The following is a 20,748-nucleotide window of genomic DNA, read 5'->3' on the forward strand; positions in this document are numbered from 1 at the left end:
CTTTCCTTCTGCTCGCTGTGCCTGCAACCTTCCGGCTGGGCACAGCCAGAAAGCCCTACTCAATTAGCCAGAGTTTAATAAGAGCACTAAATGAGGCCACTGATGCCCCCAGCATAGGTCCCATCCGTGCTGGAGCTGTGATGCCTGCCTGGGTGCAGGGGTTTCCAAAGCCCCATGGTCCCAGAAGCACACACAGGCGAGCGATGCTGGATGTGCAGGAAGGAGCTGGGAGGGTGGCGTTCCTGCTGTCCCCATTTGGGGTCTGGTGGGACCAGCTCCCACAGCCCCTAAAACCAGCTTCCAAATTGCCATGTGAAAGCTTGGGTCTATCCTCCCTCTCCTTTCTCTGCAGGTCAATAATACACAGTTGCTATCCTGAAGTGTTTTGTGAGGTTTTGCTGAATCCTATGAAAAAAAAAAGTCTCTTCCTCTCCTTTCTGTAGGAAATCTTCTACAGAAATGGCTGGTTACAATTTACTGGAATTCAGGTACAAAACATTGTGCCTTCCCTTCCTTTGCCTCCTAAATCAGTCAAACACTAAAAGTGTTTCTTGCTGCAGTGGCAGAAATGCATTACTCCTTGGGCAATGTCCAGAATAAGAGCATTTTCCTCCTTTACACCACTAATTGAGAGGTTTATAGGCCAACAAAAAAATATTCCATAGCTCCTAGGGCTTCCTATGGTGTTGCACACCTTGAAGGTCTATTTTCTGAAAACATTGAGTCATGCCATGACTCACTGCAAAATGGGGATTGGGGTGTGGAAGCAAGGGAAGGGGACAGGTCTCTCCTCCCAGACAAACTCACCCGTGACCGAGTGGGGCTTTGTCTCGAGGGGATCCAGCAAAGTTTTTGGTACTCGTCTACCAAACATGATGAAAGCCTTCACTTCCAGCCCCAGATGCGCTCATTCCCAAGTGTCTCCCAAATGAGGCTCCCTTGAACATCTGCACATGTGCCATATTCCTCTACACACATGGACTAGTGACTTCAAACAGTGGCTTGCCTTTTTTTTTTTAAAAAAACTTAAAAATGGCCAGCTGCATTCATTGGTAATGTCAACCTTGAGCAATGCTACACATTCGGAGGCAAGTTGAAAAATGCCAACTTTTATGAGAAAACAAAAGCAGTGTAAGCGATATGTTTTCACAACAGAGCGATGAATCCTCTGAGCTTGCACACCTGATGCTCTTCAGTAGTCTGCGCCTTGGACCTGGAATTCAGATTTTGGGACCATTATGAATAATCACGAAGGCCAGAAGTAAGTCTTATTTTTATGGGGAAAGCCAAAAAAACTTTCCACTATTGCTCACCTTCAGAGCAGAGACTTCCAATCATAACACCGCATGCTGGGAAGCTCGCAATCAATAACAAGTGCTGGAAATAACGGTGCTCCTCCCTCTTCTTCACTGTGGGTCAACGGGAATCCCTGTGTCTAACAACTTTTAGCAGGTACCTTGTAACAAAGTAGTCTTACAAAAAAGCTCTGCTCCACAGGCTCACAATGTAATTTTTTTAGCCCGATTAGTGTTTTGGTTTTTTTTTTTCACCAGTGTAACTGGATTTCATCCCTACACAGCACTGCCCAGTTAGAATTGGGTTGCAAAAATACCTGCTTTTGCCAAGATATCCTAAACACCATTTTTATAGGTAGAATATGCAATCCAGACCCTCAGCTGGTGGAATTTGGCATTGCTCCACCAGAGCCAGCGCAGGGACACTGATTTACACCAGCGCGGGAGCCAGCCCATGAATTTTCTCAGCCTATTTGGTTATCTCAATCTTACTCCATCATAGTATTTGGGTTTGTTTCAACCCTACTGTACGAACAGCGCTGGTTTGGAGCATTGAGAGCGATTAATCTGCCTCTCCATAGGACCCTATCGCCATTTCAGGGACTCTCAGGATACTTTCGACTCCTGTTTGCAAAGGGACAACACCAAAATGCTGGAACTGGAAATCCCATCCTTGTTCTTATGCTTCTTTCCTGAACTTGCTGCTCTCCCTCCTCTGCAGGCAATAGGGAAAAGGATGAAGATGCATAAAAAATGCTTTCCTTTTTATGGAGAGACTTTACAGTATTTCAGGAAATAATGATCTCAGTAAAACCCAGACCTCACTGAATTGATGGACAGCCTCAGAAACAGGCAGGGAGGTGCCAGAGTCAGAATCCTAGAGAGAATAAGGCCTTCAATTACTGCAGTGATATAATTAATTAATTTATGACTGTAGTCAGACAGCAGCAACAGCAATATTGACTGACTTCACTGCAATCTACATTGCTGACTAATGCTCATATCAACACCTACAGCAACCAACCAGCCACCAGCCCCTTCGCTGGCTGAGATTTAGCTTGATTTCTCCAGAGAGAACCTTTCCAGATCATTTGAACTAATTGAGGTAATGGAGAAATTGTTCTCATGCCAAAACACTTTCTTTTTTCCCTCCCCCTCTTCTTTTGGTAAGATGATAATATTTAGAACGCTTCTGGCTACTACTTAAAGGAGCAGGGCAACGTCTTTAGGAGCAGCTCAGAGCCTTGGTGTTACACCTCATCCTCCTCGGGGTGCCGGGAGCCAAACTGCACCCCAACATCTGCTAAAGCAACTGGAAACACCCCTTTAGCAGGAGCATGTTGCACACTAATTGCAGCGATTATCGGCAACCAGCATTTACAGCCTCTCTGGACACAGGGGCCGAAGGCGGCAGCAATGTGGTTTCGATCAGGGCTGTCAGAGGAGGGGGTTCGTGCTGCCCTTCGCCTCCCACCTTGCGCAGAGGCTCACCCCTCCCCACGGGTGCTTGCACTGGCTGGGCTGAGGGATGCTCTTCAGGTCCATCTTTAGACACCTAAACATCGTTTAATTCTTGTCCTTAATCAGTGCCTCAGTTTACCAGGCTGGTTCAGCTTAGACTCAGCTGCTTACTACGACTCGTGGCTATGTTTGCTGGGGTATCACTAACGTAGCACATTTAACCAGGGCAGTCTGAAGTTCCCTGAGGCTTCCCACATTGCCCCAATCTTTGTCACTGGTTGTGTAACTCTTAACACATCAAAAATAGGTTGTTCTGGAACAACACATTGAATGGAAGCTTAAAGATCCATCTGTGACTAGAATTGCTGCTGCACAAAAACTACCCAGGTAGGTCCTACGCAAGTTTGGGATCTCAGTAGGACAGCACTTTTGGAAAACATGTTGCCTCTTGCAAGTTGGGTAATACAAGAATCATTGCCAGGCAATCTGGATTGATCAAGGTTAACAGAGAGATTACTCCCAGCAGCTACCTCAGCCCTTGGAGAAACACTCCGTAAGCAAGCTTCCTGCGTGTCCAAGCCAGACTGCTCGGATGCTGGGGGAGAGATGAGGAAAATCTAGAAGAAAACCAGGGAGCAGACAATGCTGGGACAGCAAACTTCCCTTCGGAGCAGATCCCCCAGTCTGGCCAGGCAGCAGCATGAAGGGCTTCCTAGAAAATACAGCTGGGAGTTCAAAGGAGGGAAATCTTTTCCTGCCTACAAGGAATTCAGCCTGAAGTCTGCAGGAGAAATGCTGGGATGGAAAGCAAAGCCAATGGTGGGGGATCTACCCCAGCCTGCTCTAGGCAGCACTGTCCTTGAAGTCCTTTGCCTTCAAGATGTGTGGGCTTGTAGAGTTAGAGGACAGAAATGCAACACTGGGTGGGCCAGTCCAGGTTTTAATTTTTTGCTATAGCACAGATATAAAAATGCTCATTTTCATGTTTCATAACTTTTTCTTAAAGCACATTTTTGACTTGTGTCCAAAGACATAGCAACCCCCCAGACGAAGCCTGCTGCCTGTGTGTGTTTGTACATGCATGGACGGTTGAGAGAGAGATTAATCCTAATCTCTGCTGAGCCAGCTTCCCCCAGCCCATATTCTCCTGTAACCTGCCTGCTCACCAGGTACCTTAGAAATTGCACTGACTGTGATGGACAATATTTGGAGAAGAGAGAAAAATTAGCTGAATGCCATCAGTTCTGCTCTTTTGCTCCAAGCGAGTGTTAATTACACAGGACTGCCACAACTAGCATTAATCATACCAGAGCGTCTAGAGGCCTCTAGTGTCCAGAAGCTACAAAAACTAGGCCAGCACCTCCACACAGGCAGAGATACTCCTGTTCTAGAGCCATGCTGAAATAACCAGGACAAGGAGGATGGGGGGGGGGGGGCTGAGGCAGAGCTATCAGCAGGAGCCTGACTGAAACTCATTGCTTTGCTACGATAGACGGCTTACCTAGGGGGGGGAAAAAAAAAAAAAGAATCATGGATAGGTGCTTTTTCAGTACTTACACACAAAATAAATCATTCAATACACAGAATGCTATAACGCCGCAATTACATATTCATGCCAGCATGAGCCAGCTCTACCCATTCCTGCATGGGTGATCTGTGCAGCTCACTGGATCAGGCAATGACCAGAAGTACTTGTAACCAGAACAGCACCTGCAGGGACAGTATATGCAAAATCTGCTAAAAAAGCACATGCTTTGTGTTATCGACTAACATACGAGGCAAGAGAAATCGTTACTTTGGTCATATAGGAGTCCCCAGACACCTAGATTTCCCCAGATGGAGGCCTTTGACACTAAAAAGAATTGGATGTCCACTGTTGGAGGGAACAGCACTGAGGGCAGAACCATCCCAGGACAAATGCTTCCACCGGGGGATGGGGAGGAACTGGGAAATGAGATTTTTTTTGTTCCCCATGCAAATACCCTGGCTGTCAAAAGTCTCTGTTACAGGAGACAGGAGCAGCAGAGGTCCCCTCTCCTCCCACCTGCCCATCCCAACAAATTGTGCTCTCCTCCTCCATTGGTCCCACATGGAAATGCAAATAATCAGAGGCCACTTTCTAAAGAGCAGAAAAGGCTCCTGCTTTGCCAGTAAGTCAGAATAATGTGAATTTAAAAGAGAAGGTGGGGGAGGGGGCTCTAACAACTTATTGTTTTCCAGAACTGCTTCAATTAGCAAACATCCCATAAGGAGAGAGAGAGAGGGGGAGAAAGAAAAGAAATTTCATGCACTGACACAGCCCCAGTCAGTGGCAAATGCTCCCAGCTCCTGCACGGAAAAAAACTTTCATCTCTCCTCGCTCACTCTTGGCATTACATCACGCCAAGTGCATCCTGGGCAATATTGTTATGTTAATAAAGCAGCCCATGAGACTGGATTCTCCTGCGCCGGGAGAGACATTCCCACCAGGTCCTGGCACTCGAGCTTATTCAAACCAGGCTGAATTGCCTCCAGAGAATAAAAGATGCAGGCTTAATTAACTACTGCTCTCCGTTCCCAATCCCAGCTCGATTGTTGTGCTGGCTGTTCTGGTTGCTAAAGAGCCAGTGCCAGGACGCCTGATACCGGGGCTGGCCTCGGGACCAGGGCTGCTGGACCACAGTGGGGCTGAGGCTCTCCTCTTCTTGTTTTATTTATTGCTGTTGTGGTGCTGCGGGTGTTGCTTTTCCGTGCCAGTGGCTTGCAATGCTCAAATCAGTCATGGAAAAATTCAGGACCCTTGTGCCAGTTTTATTCCCCCTTCCTTGTTTTCACTATTAGGTGCCTGTCTTTTCCGGTTTGGATCTCTTTAAGAGCCTTTATGACTCTGGACAAAAAAAGAGCCAGCTTTTACCTCCAACAGCATCTTTAATAGATTTTACTAGCTGCCTATGCTACTGATTTTGGAAAAAAGCTGCATGCTTTAAGGCAGAAAAGCAGAGAAGTACCATCTGGCCTTCTCTGACCCTCTCCCCAGCCCTCCTAGAAAGGAAAAGCAAGCAGGAGCCTGGCAGGCGATGCAGACAAGTGACTGAACAGCCCAGCCAGGACAGCCCCGAGGTTCGGGAAGGAGGGAGGAATTCACACGCTTTCAAGACAGCAAGCCCCAGGAAGGAGGGCATGGGGAAAGGCAGCCCGGGCTGAGACCCTCTGGGCAAAGTCCCTTTGAGCAGCTCAGGGAAGCAGCGGCAGTTCTGCAGCGTCCTCCTGGGGAACAGCCCTGGAGAGGGGAGGCTTGCGTGCATCTCCGGATTTCTTTGGGAAGGGCTGGAAGGGAGGGAATGGAGGGGGAGCAGCTGCTGAGATTTGGTGCTTTCTCTGCTGCCAGGCAGGTGGGGGTTTAGCACTAGGGAGCAAGGCGAGGTGTAACTGGGAAGACTGCTTCCACCTCAAGCAGAGCCAGTCTAAGGCAGCACAACAAGGCAGACTTTTGACATACACAACTGCAGCTTCACTCCTGTTTGCTGACTGCTCCCCGCTTTTTCCCCAGTGGCAGACTCCAGCCTGGGAGCAGGGGGAAAGTCCTCAGCCACAGCCTGTCCGTGCTGGACACAAGGGAATCTCCTTTTTGACATAATGTGTAAGAAACTGAGCTGCTTGCAGAGAGGACTTTGCCCACACTGTGAGCCCAGCGGTCCTAGCAAAGAGGATTTCCTTGCTGCAGAGCTGCGCAATGCTCACAGCAGCTTCTGTTTCAGAGCTGCTTGGCACCCGACTCAGAGCTTGCTCGCATCTGCCTGCAAACCCACATGTAGACATACCCTCAATTCAGAGGCTGCAAGTAAGAAAGGAGAACAGCAGGGATGTTGGCTCCGTGGGAGTAAAGGGAGTTCACAGCAGGGTGAGGGTCCTGGGATTGGAAGCTGTCCCATCCTGGGGGGATGAAGCTCTCACATCTGCACAGCTGGGGCCCTGCCCCTCCGCTTAATCGGCATTTAATGCTGGAGAGGGCACTTAATGGTGCTGCCTATTAGCTTATCTCAAATGGCAGATCAAGGAGGAGACCACTTTAACCATGGAGCTGGTTTATCTCTTTGGAAGAAGTGGAGTATTTCTTTCTCTGTCCCCTACTCCTGTGATTTATACTGACCTGACATTTGCATTTACACCAGTAAACCAGGTTCTGACAAGAATCTCATTAAACGGTGCAATAAATCAGTTCCTCTGACAAGTATCTTTTTACTGCCTTTGAAAGTGATAGATGTATACCTATTCTGGGACTTATGCACATGCATGTACACACACAGATGCACACACACTTATGCACATACAAACACACACTTTAAAAAAAATCTTGGCTCAACATCCTGAGAGGCTTTCCAGGGATGAAATACTAGTCATGCTCAACAGCAGGGGAAAAATGCAAGTTAAGAATTATAGACAAGGGAGAAGAGAGGCACTCAATATGAAATAAGATGGGTCACCTGCCAGAGGGATCCAGGGATCTCTTCCAGACCACAGAAGCTCCAGAGGCAGTGTGCTATAGCACCCACCGTGCTCAAATTGCGTGAAAGTTGGGACAGGGCAGGAGCCAGATGGTGTATGGATATGTATATTTATAAGAAAAGCTAGAATTAAACCTTTTAGATATTACATTCAGAAAGTACACAGATGTTAAAATGAGAAAGAAAAGCCAGTTAAAGTTGGTCAAAGTACAAAATTAAAAGAAAATAAACAGTTTAGAAGCAGCAGCTACAGCCCTCACAGGAGAATAACTCCATTTTCAAATCCTTGCAGACACTATTTCAAAGACCAAGCGTGAAAGAGCCTGATTAAGAGAAAATTATTATTATGGGTAAAAGAACAGAAACACACACAAAAAAACCTCCTCACCACTTACCGACTGTGGCCTAACACTAAGGACTTCTTCTAGTTCAAGTAGATACATGGTAGGTATTTGCCGTGAGCTGGATGTGCCCATAGCCCTGGTCCCTCAGGAGCACAGCAAGTCAGCACTTCTCTCCAAATGCACGGCTTTATTTATACACACTAGCATCTCCTGCAAGGCACTGGCTTACCTGAATTTAGCTATCAAGTAAATAACCGCCACGTTTATCTCCTTGAGGAGAAATTTCTGCATTAATTTCACCTGTGAAATCAAGCACTTCAGCTGCAATGGGCATTTGCAAGGGCTCCTGCCCCGGGTAGTGAAGGCTCCAATCCCACTCTCAACTGTAAATTGCTACAGATTGAGCCTTTGCCTGATATCAACCTTTGGCTCGTGGTTTCCCTTTACAAAAGCTGTTGGATGGTGAAAGACAAGAATGGGCATTAATTCTGTCTATGTATCAAGCCTTAAAGTCTTGGAGGGTGTAGGCTCTCCATCTAGAAGATTATGGGGACAAGAAACCTCCCTGCATGACCTAAGACATGGATGGATCATGTCCCGTATCTTTTCACTCGCCAATCACATGATGCCTCCTGACTAAATGAAAAGGTCATTTCCCCATTTTGCCATAACAATATGGTCTAAAAATAAACTCTTGCCTTAAAAAAATCTCCATTGGCCTTAAAAAGAGAGAGAGGGGGGGAAAAAAGAGGAAAAAATTGAGAGAGGGAGAGGAGAAGAAAAAAAAAGAAAAGTCATAAGTTGTGCTGTTCTTCTTGCCAACATCCACAATCCCTCTTCCAAATAACCTCTCATTTACATGCATGTTTATTTAGTTTTCATGGCTGTCTGGAAGTCAGAACTTTTTTCCCCCTTCTTGTCTAAGACAAAGATGCAGAGAGGTAGAGAAATGTAACCTCCATTAGTCAAACACATCACCACGACCAAACACCATGGTCAGTTTTCTGACTGACCAAACAACCAGCTCACATGTGCTGAGGGTTTATGTACAGGGAAGGTGTTTTAAAAATGAGCTGATAAAAACCAAAACAAAGAAAGAGGGATATGCATGAGAAACAGCCCTTCCAGCCCTTCCTAACATCCGTAGCAAAGTTTCTGAGATTTTTAACCTGGCTGTGCTTTGTGGAAGGTGATATTTCCCCTGAAAAGCTCTGCATTGGTTTCATCAGATTTCCTTGGATACAATATTTTATTTGCCTTTATTAATTACATTGCAATTGTGCTAAATATCTCAGGGAGTCATTGGAACTAGATCATACGTTAACATAAGGTCTGGAAGTGTTCTAAAGGCACATGCAAAACTCATGCTTCTTCATAGAAAAGGCTTCAGACAGTATTTAGGAGGACAAACTGCATTCTTTGAGGATCCAGAAAGTCTAAAACACAGAATATCATTTACTTTCGAGACCAACAAAATCTGCACTGGAGTGTGAAATGGAGTAGGTGTAATTAAATATTGAATAGGCTATTGATGTTCTTTCCTGGTATTTAAATCACACCCCATGTGGCTCTCATTATCCAAACACTCACACACACGCTTAACTTTGACCATGCAAATACACTGAAGTGGAAGTAAGAGAAATATGTCCATGCGTAGGAAAAGCTACGGTGCCATGTTTACGGGATCAGATCATCTCTGTAACTTGCTGCACCCTATTTCCTTTTTCTGGAAGAAGGTGCTGATCTATGTGGTCTAAGAGATGATCTCTCAAAGCCTTTTATTAATTTTTTCAGTGAACATGGAAAAATCTTCAAAAGCACATGGGTGACAGGGGCTGGAAATGGTCATTGCTGGTAGGTGACACCTGTAGGACAGCTCAGGGATGGAAATGGGTCGGTGCCCCATTTGCCACCGCAAAGCCTTAGTGGTCCTTCAGAGAGTGCTTACCATGATAAGCTACTGGGAAAAAAGAGTGGAACGATGTGTTTCTATCCATACCAGTTATTTTTAAGCTTTCATAATTCTTCTTTTGGACCATCTGATGGACTGAAACCAGAAAGTGCAGTCAGAACCTATCATTGTAATCCTGGGGTATCAAATCTGGGCCTTGATTTATCCTTTAACACTGGCCTAGACATAAAGAGGGCAGACTGTTTTGGGATGCCAAATACACAGGCAATTTCTGGACTTTTTAGAAAACCCCTTCCTTCAATGTCTTTAAGCTCCATCTGACTGCATCAGCCTGGGCAGTCAAGAAGTATTTTGGTTATCACTACCTACCTCTTTAAGGATTTTCTATGTAAAAGTTTATTTTTCTTTGGATGGCTAAAACTGTATAATTTCCCTGATGTGGATGAAGCTCTACTAATATAAAACCACTTATATTCGTACGGCTTATTCCTGTATGAAAAAAGGGAATGAGCTTAGATGGTATAAGGCACCCTTATGCTGTCCACACTACAGGATATGCTGCTATAACTGTATGGGTAAAATATCACAGCCTTAGCCAACATAATTACACCAGTACAAAAGATACTGTGTGTAGACCAGAGCTACACGTGCCACTTCCTAATACTTTCATATGCCACTTTTCGCCACTGTTGTACCCGAATGAAAACACTTTGTTCGGTCAGGTCCTTGTCAGATCCCAAGCAGCAGGGAAAAACTGGCCAGTTTACCTGGGTCAACAGATATTCCTGACGTGGAAAGGCAGAGGCAGGGCAGTTGGCCTAGGGCAGTCCCTTCATCGGAGGAAAGCGTCTCCCTCTCATTTTGCTGGTTGATGAATTTACGATCTAGGACTCTGCTCAAGAGAGAGGTTGAGAGCAGAAAGGGAGAGGTGTCACAGGGCAAGAAAGCCGACCCATCTGAAAATTTGGATCATTTTTTGTTGTTTCTGGGGCTAGTTCTTCTCTGCCTGCCATGTTGCATGTCAACCACCACGTCAGCCATCATGGAAAAGAGATTTTTTCTTTGAATAAACATTTGAGAGCCACTGCAATGGGGAAAAGGCCATTAGAGATGGGAAGAGAAAGAAGATCTGTCTGCTCTGCTCCTCCATGGGTGGCAAATTCAGAATGGCTGGCACTGCTGAAGGGCTTTGTCTTTCTGGGAGAGGACGAAGGGCAACTTAGTGTAAGTGTCCACAAACTCGGGAATGAAGTGGCTCCATCAAACTCCTCGTGTGCTTTTGGGCTGTGCAGAATTTCTTGGGATGTCTCTCCCCGTGCCTCAGTTCAACCTCTTCAAAATGGAGACAGTATTAAGCGAATTGCTTGGATTTTGGCCAAACAGGCCAGAATACACTGAACTCATCTAATCACGGAAGTTAAGTAGCCTTAGGCCCCTACAGTGCTTAGATGAAAGGCCAGGCCAAGCCAAGGGGTCATGGTGGAACATTAAACCAAATAAATCAAACCAGCTGGGAGACTCCATTTGCTCTCAGCATTACTTTTGAGCTGACGGATGGGGAGAAAAAAGAAAGGAGGAGTTCATTCACTCGCTCTCTGGAAATGACAGCTGCTCACCCATCTGAGGGGGAGAGAGAGCAGGAAGATCAACTGCTACTATCAATCAGTCGGTCCTGAGGTGGGGAGAAGGCTGGAAAAAACATATCGGGTCCTGAGAGACGGAAAAAGAAGAGTTTAGGGAATGGCGGTGTGTTTTGTCCATAATCGCAGTGAGACACGGAGGTTGGGGACTGCCCGGCCGGTTTGCACGGCTCATTGCTGAGCTGCTTGGTGCATCCTGGAGCTGCCCTGCAGGGCAGGACTTCCTGGCTTGCCAGCGCCTTCCTCAGCCTTTCCTGTAGCACCAAGCCTAATGTGATGCTACAAATGCTGAGTGTTCGAGACCTGTCAGCCCAGCTGTAATGGAAGGACCTGAAGGACACTCTCTGAAAACAGCCTCTGGAAGTGTGTAAACCGCTCAGGGAAGCGTCAGGGAAGAAAAGGCCTAGCTTGGTATGCATCAGAGTGAAATAAAAGAGTCTGAGTGTCTGAGGGCAGGAGCAGAGCAGAAACAATTGCTAAACTGGTTTTCATCCCCATGGTACTGTTCAGTCAATCTCTTGTATTAGCAGAGAAGCTGGTTCTGGTAACATGCTCCTGCTGTAGGATGCTCTTATTCCCACAGAGACTTCCATACCATGTGTATGAAGGAGGGTTTGAATACAACGCTGAGTAAGACCCCATCCAGTAAGGACTCATGGAGGACAGTTGAATAGAATTGAGTTATAATTTCAGTAGGATGGGATATGGAATATGACATATTTATGAATAACCAAAAAAGTGAAACCCTAGAAAAACAAGCCTGTTGGAAATGGTTCTGAAGAACCAGATGATGCTTTCATTGGGAGGGCTGGGTACTGTTCGCATCATAAAAAACAATCCTGAAAGGACTGTAGTGGAACTGAACCATGCGAGCTGGTAGAGCAGTAACAGCAGGAAATGTTGAGATGATAGTTCCTTTTCCCAGTCCCAGTTTCTCTTGTTATTTGTCTGGGAGCTGCTGAAATTATTCTTTGAAGATGTGCGTTAGGAACAGCTTATTATTGTTCAATCTGAATGAGACAAAGCCATTGAAATCATAGTGCAACGAGCCCTGTATTATCAGGGCAAAGACGTCAGTGCCTCTGAAAGACTTTCAGCTTAAAGTGCCTTGTTGCATTTTGCCTTTAACTCCTCTATATGATGGCAATAGCAACTTGATGTTGAAAGAAACCTGTGGCTGAGAGAGAAAGCCAGGGTGCTTCATGCTGTCACACTCCTTCAGATTCAGTACCTTTTCACCATCACAGAGCTGCGGCCAAGTTAGTTACTCGACTAGGTAGACCTAAGGGCTGACCTAGTTTGGAAGCTCTTTATGCATACAAGCATCCTTGTTTCTTTTGTCATGGCCTTTTTGCTTTCTATTGAAGCTCTTTCCCTGGAAGTCCTGTCTTCCTGTATGTTCCCCATATTCACCTCCACTGTGCATTAAGCTGAGAAAAATAAAGGGTAGCACATGTTTGCCTTTCTATGGGAGTGTCACTGAGCTTGCACAGGGAACGGTAGCAGTGCCTCACTTAAGCTTTCAGATGTGATAGCATGTAAACCCACTGGGGATATACTCACATTGCAAGCGTGCATCAAACCCTGAACTAGCACATCTTGGCAATCGTTGTCCCCTGGCAGTACTTCTTTCAATCTCTCCTCAATTTTGCTGAGTGCATTTTTGGGCTTATATTATCACTATATGGATAAAAGAGAATCGCCATCATCACCAGGCTTGTTGCACGCACTGCATAAAGCCCCTCCAACAGTGTACGAAGGAGGAGAAAAAAATGAATGTCTGTGTTAGCACACTTCAAAAATTAGGTTAGGCCCACCAGGAAAAAGTGAGTCTAGTCCATGTGGAGGCATAGAATCAGAAAAGTAACCCAGACTTAGAATTTGGTAAGTTATTCATGCGCCAGATTTGCAAATTATTTCAATTTTTATGTTAAGTACCTAATTGTTTGATCACACATAGGAGCAGAGAAAAATACGAACGCAGCATTTGCCTTGCCTACTACTGTGAGGATCTCGAGTACAGAGTAATTAGGCTTGGACTCCCCAAGTGTGGAATTAACAGTATGTTTGGGTTAAACTCTTAAGACAAATCATAGCCGGGACTTGTCTCAGCTTCCCTCTGCCCCCACAGTGTAACCAGCCTCTGAGTTTGAGAATATTTTGGTCTCCAGTTCTGTTATTCTATCACTTCTTATTATTAGAAGTTTTTCTTATATCCCGATTGGTAGAAAATGTCATCATCGATTGCCAAGAATAACCTAATATTGTTTAAAAACATTATTGCTGGGGCTGACCCAGGGCATGTCGTGCTGTGAGCGGAGTAGACTTGGAATCACAAACTCCTTTCAGCTTATGGAAGCAACAAGGGCCGATGTGTTTCATGTGCTTTCTGAGGGCAAGCTGGAGAAGAAGGTTACACCCGCTTCACATTGGCACTTCCTGCCAGCCAGCAAAGCAGCAGTGTCCTGCCATCGCTGTGAACGCAGATGTTCATCTTTCCCTAGGTGAGAACAGAAGGGCGAAAGAGAAAGTAACAAACCCGCGGGCAACGGAGGTATTCACACTTCTGTTTCACCTCATGTGTCATTGTCTCCATCATGAGCGGTTCTTGCAGAGGGCTGGCAAACCCCTTTTCAAAGAAAATAAAAGCATCTCACAACATTTGTGTAAAACTTGAACCACATCTTTAGGGATTCTGAGAAGTACTGGATCGTATTAGAAAAGTTTTGCCATTGTATTTTCCCCTCATCTCCAGTTACTACCTGCCTTTTGCATAGCTCTGGAATAGTCTTGTGCTTTCTAGGACAGGAAACATCAGAGCTGTTATTGCTGCTTAACTTCAACAAGACTTGCACCCACTGTTTCTGACGGGGCTGTCCGATGCTAGGTGCTAACCCTCATGAATTGAAGCCCTTCCTGGTGGTTTTTCACTGTGACCAAGGATGACACAGGACAGGACGAATGCGCTGTAAGTGTTTGCGTTTTACATGCCTGACTGGAGGCATAGAGAGATGCAGTGGTTTGCCCAAGTACCCAGTAAAGCAGTGGCAGAGCCAGAAGTCTTAAGAATGAGCCTTGTATTCGAACCAAAATACCCTCCTACTGCCAATTCAAGAGGGTAGCAAGATGTTTAAACCATTTGGAGGGGAAGGGGGGATACAATCACATCCATGCTGGGGCTAAAGGTGAAGTTGCTGTCTCCAAACTCCCGCTCTGTGACCCTCCAGAGAGGCTGGTCTTCCTTCCTCCGTGGGCTACTGAGTGAGCCCAACACAATACTGCTCTTAGCTCCTTGGTGTACATAGAGCAGCTCTCTCCCACCCTTCCCTTGCCCCATTATAGCTATTGAAAATGTTATGCGTAAACAAACTACCACGAGACAATTTATTTCACCATTTCCAGTAATCTCTTTTTTTTTTCTTCTTCATATCTGTGGTCCAGTTATAAAGAATCCAACATGCATTTGGAAAGTTGAATATTCTGTGATTCATCCAGGACTATTTCATTGCAGATTAATGTGCTGTTATAGTGAGAAGACATAAATAATTAGGTGCTTGTTGATTTATTTGTTGCTGTTAATATTTGTTCACAATTCAGGCTCTTTTTTTATTTTAGTGTCTGTGAATTGTTCATAACCGACTCTGGTTTTGTTACAATAGTGATTTTTTTAATATATGTTTGACTGAGAAACTGGAAGAAACATCTCCAGATTGCATGCAATCTGTACGATTTGATCATTTGCTGCTTCCTATTCTCAGTGTGTGGTGATCACTTGGTTCACAGGGCACTGTTTCTGCTTCTGATTTGAATGGTTAATACTTCTTGGAACAAAATTTTGTTATTATTGTTTTCATATGTCTTTGAAATGCGTTTATGGCCCTCACAAAAAAACCCAAATAAAGGCAAAAATTCTTAGTGCAATAAGGAAATAACGGCTACGAGGGGAAAGAAAAGGAAAATAAGACAATGCGGTTACTCGGTGTGTGGTCACCTCACCTTGACTTTGCCATTTCACCCTGTGTCTAATTTAGTTTGCCTTTTAGGTTCAGCCTTGTCCATTAATCAGTTTGTAGTTAACCCCTTGCACAGTGAATTTCCCCGCTCTGCTGGCTACACGGCTCTTTTCACTGTACAAGAGGCAAACATCAGCGGTAAGCAGTGAGTCACGGAGGTGGGTTTCACCACAGCTGAATAATGGGCACGACAGAAATCTGACTCTTGCATTTGAATAACCCTACAGTTTGGGGTCTCAGAATATTTTCATGATTAAAACAATTACTTGCAACAGGCAATTGTGGTGTTCAGCACATTCATTGTTCTCTTCATTAGTTTGGTCGTGTAAATTATGTTGCAAGCAACTGAATTCACACCTGGTTTGCCATCTGAGTACAATTTTTTTAACTCTTATTGAAGTTTTATTTAACATATGTCAGGATACAAAGATTTTGGAGCCAGTGATTTTGCATCATTTAACAAAAGATGGCTGACGAAGACAGCATTAACTCCTACAAATAAATTACAGGATAGTAATAGCTATAGCAAATCATTTGTCATCTGAGATGATGGTTAGACAGGAAAGAGCAAAAAAGAGAGTCAGGCCAAGGCTGGGAATTACAAAACATATGCTCATAGTAAGAGCAGTTTGGGGTAACAGGATAATATCCCCCAGGGTATGCACAAGAATTCATCACCGCGGAGATCCAGCAAAAAGTGATTACACAGAGCATTACTGAGTCGCTCTGGAAAGCGCAGAGCTCAGACAGGATGGCCCACGGGACCTTTTTCTACTCTACTGTTTACGATTCCATTAGCTGAGGTTGCCAATGCCAGTCTGCAGCGATTTTGTTCAAGATCTTGCCCTTTGCAAACTGAAACGTATATCAAAAAGGAACAAATTTGTATGCATGTGTAGTTTATAAACAGGAATTCCCTGAATTTGTTGCTTTCCTGAAGAAGCCTGAGATTTAGCACTGTGGTAGGCCACTCATGCAGCTTCCCATCTTCAGGGACGCACTGCCAAAGTTGCCACTGGAGAAGACATGTTTAACTGTCTGAAAGAGAGGATACAGCCACATCACTCTTCAAATTCCCCCTGCCAACTGTTCCATGGTCAAACGATGCTATGGAAAAAGAGTCCCTTGCCAGCCCGAGAGGGAAACTTTAATGCTTCTTGCCAGGTGGATGGAAAGAGAATCATGCAGCTGGCATGAACGTTATACTTCTGATAGCGATAGAACAAATTCTCGTACTTATTAGGTTTTTTGCATTAGCTGTTGATCAAAATTCCTTGCCCAAGTTCTCTCCCTTGATGTTGAACATGCCAGTTGGACGCTTTTTGCCAAAACCAATGCATTGACTCAAACAAAATAATTTTATGTCGTGCTCTTCATAGCAGCAGAAAGAGGGAGATCAGTGGGGAAAGGTCCCGGCTAAATCAAATATAGTTAAGTGAAAAGACAAATTGTAAAGCAAACTGGAAGAAAATGGAAAGACCTGCACTGTGTGGATGAAACCGCTTGGAAGAGAGTTGCAGAAAGCAAAGGCTGAGATTAGGCACCATTTTTTGTTCAGGATCTGATCTCAGCTGGAAGGGAACTAATCCTGAGTTACTCCATCAGCTTCAGTGGGTTTCAGCATGGTGTGACTGTGAACAGACTCAGCCATAAATGCTTGGTGGATTAAACAAAAGCTGGAATTGAAGACCAAAGGCCACTAGTTGCTTAGATGTTACTCTGATTACTGATGGATAATGTCTCTCAGAAATTGTAGTCTCTGAAGACCAATTTTTAATGAGCTCGGTTGTAAGTTTGGATTCTTCCAGGTTATTTCTTGAGTTCAGTGGATCAGCCCTAGTAACAAGGCTAATATTCTATCATATTCTCAATTTAGACTGCTGTGTGACAAATGCTGGACCATACGTATGCTTAATCTTTTCCAGTGTCTGGAAAAAGTTTGACTTTCCTTATGTTCAACACAGTAACCTTAGTGTATGTGGCTTGTTTTTCTCTAGTGATGGACTGAGTGAAACTAAAACTCCCCAGCTACGTGCTGTTCCTTTAGCAAAGGGCCTGGGGTCGATCGTGTCCACGTTCAGGGGGACACAAGTCCTTGCTCAGGATAACTGCAGAACGGAGATCTCTGGTTTTCAGGCATGCCTAAGCTAGTGAAGGAGGGGAGGGGTAGATCCCAGTGCTGTAGGTGAAGTAATGCTGGTTTTGCTCACTGTTGTCAATGTTTTGTCTCTGCCTTTGCAAGGAGTATAATTCCCATGATTTATACACAATGGCCGTCCCAGTTTGAATGATAATTAAACTAACTGGGCAGGCTACTCGAGCCATACTCAAGCCGTACAAAGGGCACCAGCTGATCTGTAGCTCTGTTTGGGCAGCCTCGAGCTTCCCCGAGCTGCACTGACCTTGTCCCCCCGAGCAGCCTAAGCAGGCAGATGTCTAACAACCACTGGCCTTGCACCAAACATGAATAATAGAAACTGGGCAGTTTTTATAAGTAAACCTTTCTGAAGCCATGGTAGTATCCTGGCAAGCCAAAAATGCAACACAACATAATCCACAAACAGGCTCCTTGAATCAAAAGAAAACAGGGGCAGATAACAGCATGGGGCTACTTCCTTCAGTGCAAATTGATAATGAAACATTCAAAATAATGCCGCCGTCTCCCTTTAAGCTGATGGATTGCATTTGATTTCTGAAAATGCTGAGAGTAGCATTCTTTGAACAAATATACCGGTGAATATTATTTTCTTTCCCAAGGGGAACAAAGTACCCCATCTAAGTCTCAATCCGTGGCAGGGAAAGAAAATCACCCAATACTTTCCCAAGCTCTGTTTTTATTTTGTATTTGAAAACAGAAGTTTTAACCACCGTGCAATTATCTTGCAGATGTTTGGTTATTTTCAAGCTCTGCTTAATCACTTTGTGCTTTCAGTATTGCATAGCAAGTATCAGAGATGGTTGTTTATCCTGTAGCTTCAGGACTAAAGATTCATATAAGCCTGGAATCCTAAGTACTTGCATTGCATAGCTTCTAATCAGTACTGTCATTCTCAGAAATTCACCTCAACGCAGTTAAGAAATGAAGACATGGCTAAAAATGTTTGCAAGCATTTAACACTTCTCAAGCAACTGATGCCATTAAACTCAACAGAATAAATGTGCAAAATTCAGGACAACCTCTGTGCTAAGGAAAATGAAGCCAATATTTAAACAGGCCAAAATAGTCATCAGACAGATTCTCGAGAAGATAAAAGGAGAAATATCTCCTATCATCAGCACTTTAATCCATTGCTTCCAGAGTGCTACTGTGCACTCTTGACCTGGGAAAGGAATGAATCCTGAAGGGGAATAGCAATCATTGCAGTGAAATTGGAGTTCACAACTGGAAGGTGCTAATTTTGCTTAATCTCATTCAACCCACTTTAGAAAGTAATAAAATATTAAAAATAACACTTTTATTTCATAAAAAAGATTGGCAGCTCCAAAGCTGAGAGCCCCTGTGGCTCCATTACCAGCACAAGAAAAAGCGTGTGGATCAGATAAGGGGATTAATCCGATTTGAAACTCCTGGGTGAGCTCAAGAAATGGCTGAATTTTCCCCGTGCACCTCGTGGGCTTCCCATGTGCCTAAAAACTTGAAAATCAGTGTGAATCCTGAAGAGCATGATGGTGTGAGAGTTTGCCTTCTGCAAACTCTCATTCATAGACAAGACACTCAAGGTAAAGATAAAAACAGCTTGTGTGATTCAGGAAACTCGTCCTCTGTGTTGCTCTAATAAAAACATTAGTCCTTGGAGCAGTCCTTATCTCTTGCTTATTTAGATGGTATGTTCTTTAGGGCAGAGAGTGGGTATTTCCATAGTGTAGGTTAGTGAAAGAACTTGGAACAAAACAAAGCAAAGTCATCAGTAGCTGATGATTCTCCTAATTTTTTGCTGATGTTGAACGTTAGAAAAACAAGACCGTTTCCTCTTCCATTTTTCACTCGAAGCCTGAGGTTGCCCGCTGGCAGCCCACAGTTGGGGGCTTCGAGTGAAAGCTGTAGGCTGAGTGTTAATTTTCATGCTAGTCAGTCCCTCCCGTGCCAGAGGATAAACAGTCTGTTTGACCATCCCGTTCATCACCCAGCTGCAAGGAGGGCAACCGGCACCTGCACGGAGCAGCCCCGGCCACTCTCCAGCTCTGCAGGCAAATGGCTCTTGGCTGCTGCTTCCTCAGACAAGAGCCGTGCCTCGAGCTTTTCCAATTTTCGCTCAGTCTCTATCCAGCTGCTCGTGTCTAGCCACAGATAAGCACTTAATAGGGAGAGGAAATGAACTGCGATGGAGCCGTCTTGGAACGAAGGCAGAAGACAGTTGTTTAACAAAGAGCTTTCTGAAACACACCAGCTTAAGGGATCTGCCCGCCGCTATCTTCTTCATTGCCCTAACTGGAAAGCGATCTGATTACAGGGTAGCTGTCTGTCTGGGTTCCCTCCAGCTGACCACAAAGCAGCTGGCAGAAGAAAATGGCTTTAAACAACTCTTGCTGTCAGGCCACAAACAAGATGTTTGTTACACAGGATGTAAACCTCAAACCAAATGAATTAAACAGCAACGACAATGCTCCTTCCACACTGCTAAGGCATTCCCCTTTGCTCACAGTGAGTAACTGGGCACGGAAAGGCAAGGAAAGCACTGGTTTCCAGCTCAACAGCAGTGTCATGCACAGTGAAACAGTTTAACAGCACTCTTAAGGATATTAAAACTACACTGAACATCAACCAATAACTCAACTGCTCATTCATTTCCTTTTTGGTGTCCTACAACTCAAAAAACTGTGGTGCGCAGACATCTTCAAGCTTGATGCTTAGCCCCCTCCCAAAAATCCCCCCCTCCCTTAAAGGTATTTCATCCTTACCAGCCAGACCTGCTTTATGCAGCTTTTACTCAAATAATATCTTTGATTTATAGACACACAAAAATCATATAAAAGAAGTCTACCTGGGACAGTTCTTGAAAGACTTTTTACAGCTGCAGCACAAGCAACAATGATAATTTTTACTGCAGAGACAGATCTTAATAAAAATATCAAAATCTAGCTGTCAATATGTTCAGTAATTTTTATTCTCGTTTTAACATCCATACTATGGTAATACATCTTTATTTTAAAGCTGGTCTTTGTTAAGGAAAAGTTAACTCAAAAAGTTAGATCCAAAGGAAATGAAAAGCAAGCCCTTCTCTGGAAATCCACCCAGAAGGAGACAGTCCACTTTTGTTTAGCGGCGTTTATAACACAGCTGCAGCTACATCTCAGTTTAAACCACTTTTCTGTGACATCTTAACAATTACTTGTATATCCTGACCAGACTGTGGCAAGAGAAACAAGGTTGTCAGTGTGTGTGGTGCAAGGGGGTGCGTGCGTGCGAAGGTCTCCAAAGTGCTGGAGACCGGAGCGGGCAGTACGTGTAGGCTCTGACCTGTCCAAGCCGTGCCTCAGTCCACTGCAAGCCTGATTCATTGCATACCATGAAGTGACCCATGGTATACCGCTTGCTTGCATTGGCTTGGCTGAAGAAACCACAATGCCTGCCTTACCCAATACGCCTACAGGAGAGGCA

The 20,748-nt window shown here is 44.7% G+C and overlaps 1 long non-coding RNA gene across 1 annotated transcript; it reads right to left on the reverse strand.

The window, feature by feature from the left end:
- Positions 1–1,099: 1,099 nt before the first annotated feature.
- LOC127023877 (uncharacterized) lies at positions 1,100–7,699 on the reverse strand. Its single transcript, XR_007767493.1, has 3 exons — positions 7,636–7,699; positions 1,314–1,409; positions 1,100–1,213 (listed from the first exon to the last, which is right to left on the reverse strand). It is a non-coding gene; the product is annotated as an uncharacterized LOC127023877 (long non-coding RNA).
- Between the last annotated feature and the right edge of the window lie 13,049 nt (positions 7,700–20,748).

Source organism: Gymnogyps californianus, chromosome 19, assembly GCF_018139145.2.
Source record: "Gymnogyps californianus isolate 813 chromosome 19, ASM1813914v2, whole genome shotgun sequence".
Lineage (NCBI taxonomy): Eukaryota > Metazoa > Chordata > Aves > Accipitriformes > Cathartidae > Gymnogyps > Gymnogyps californianus.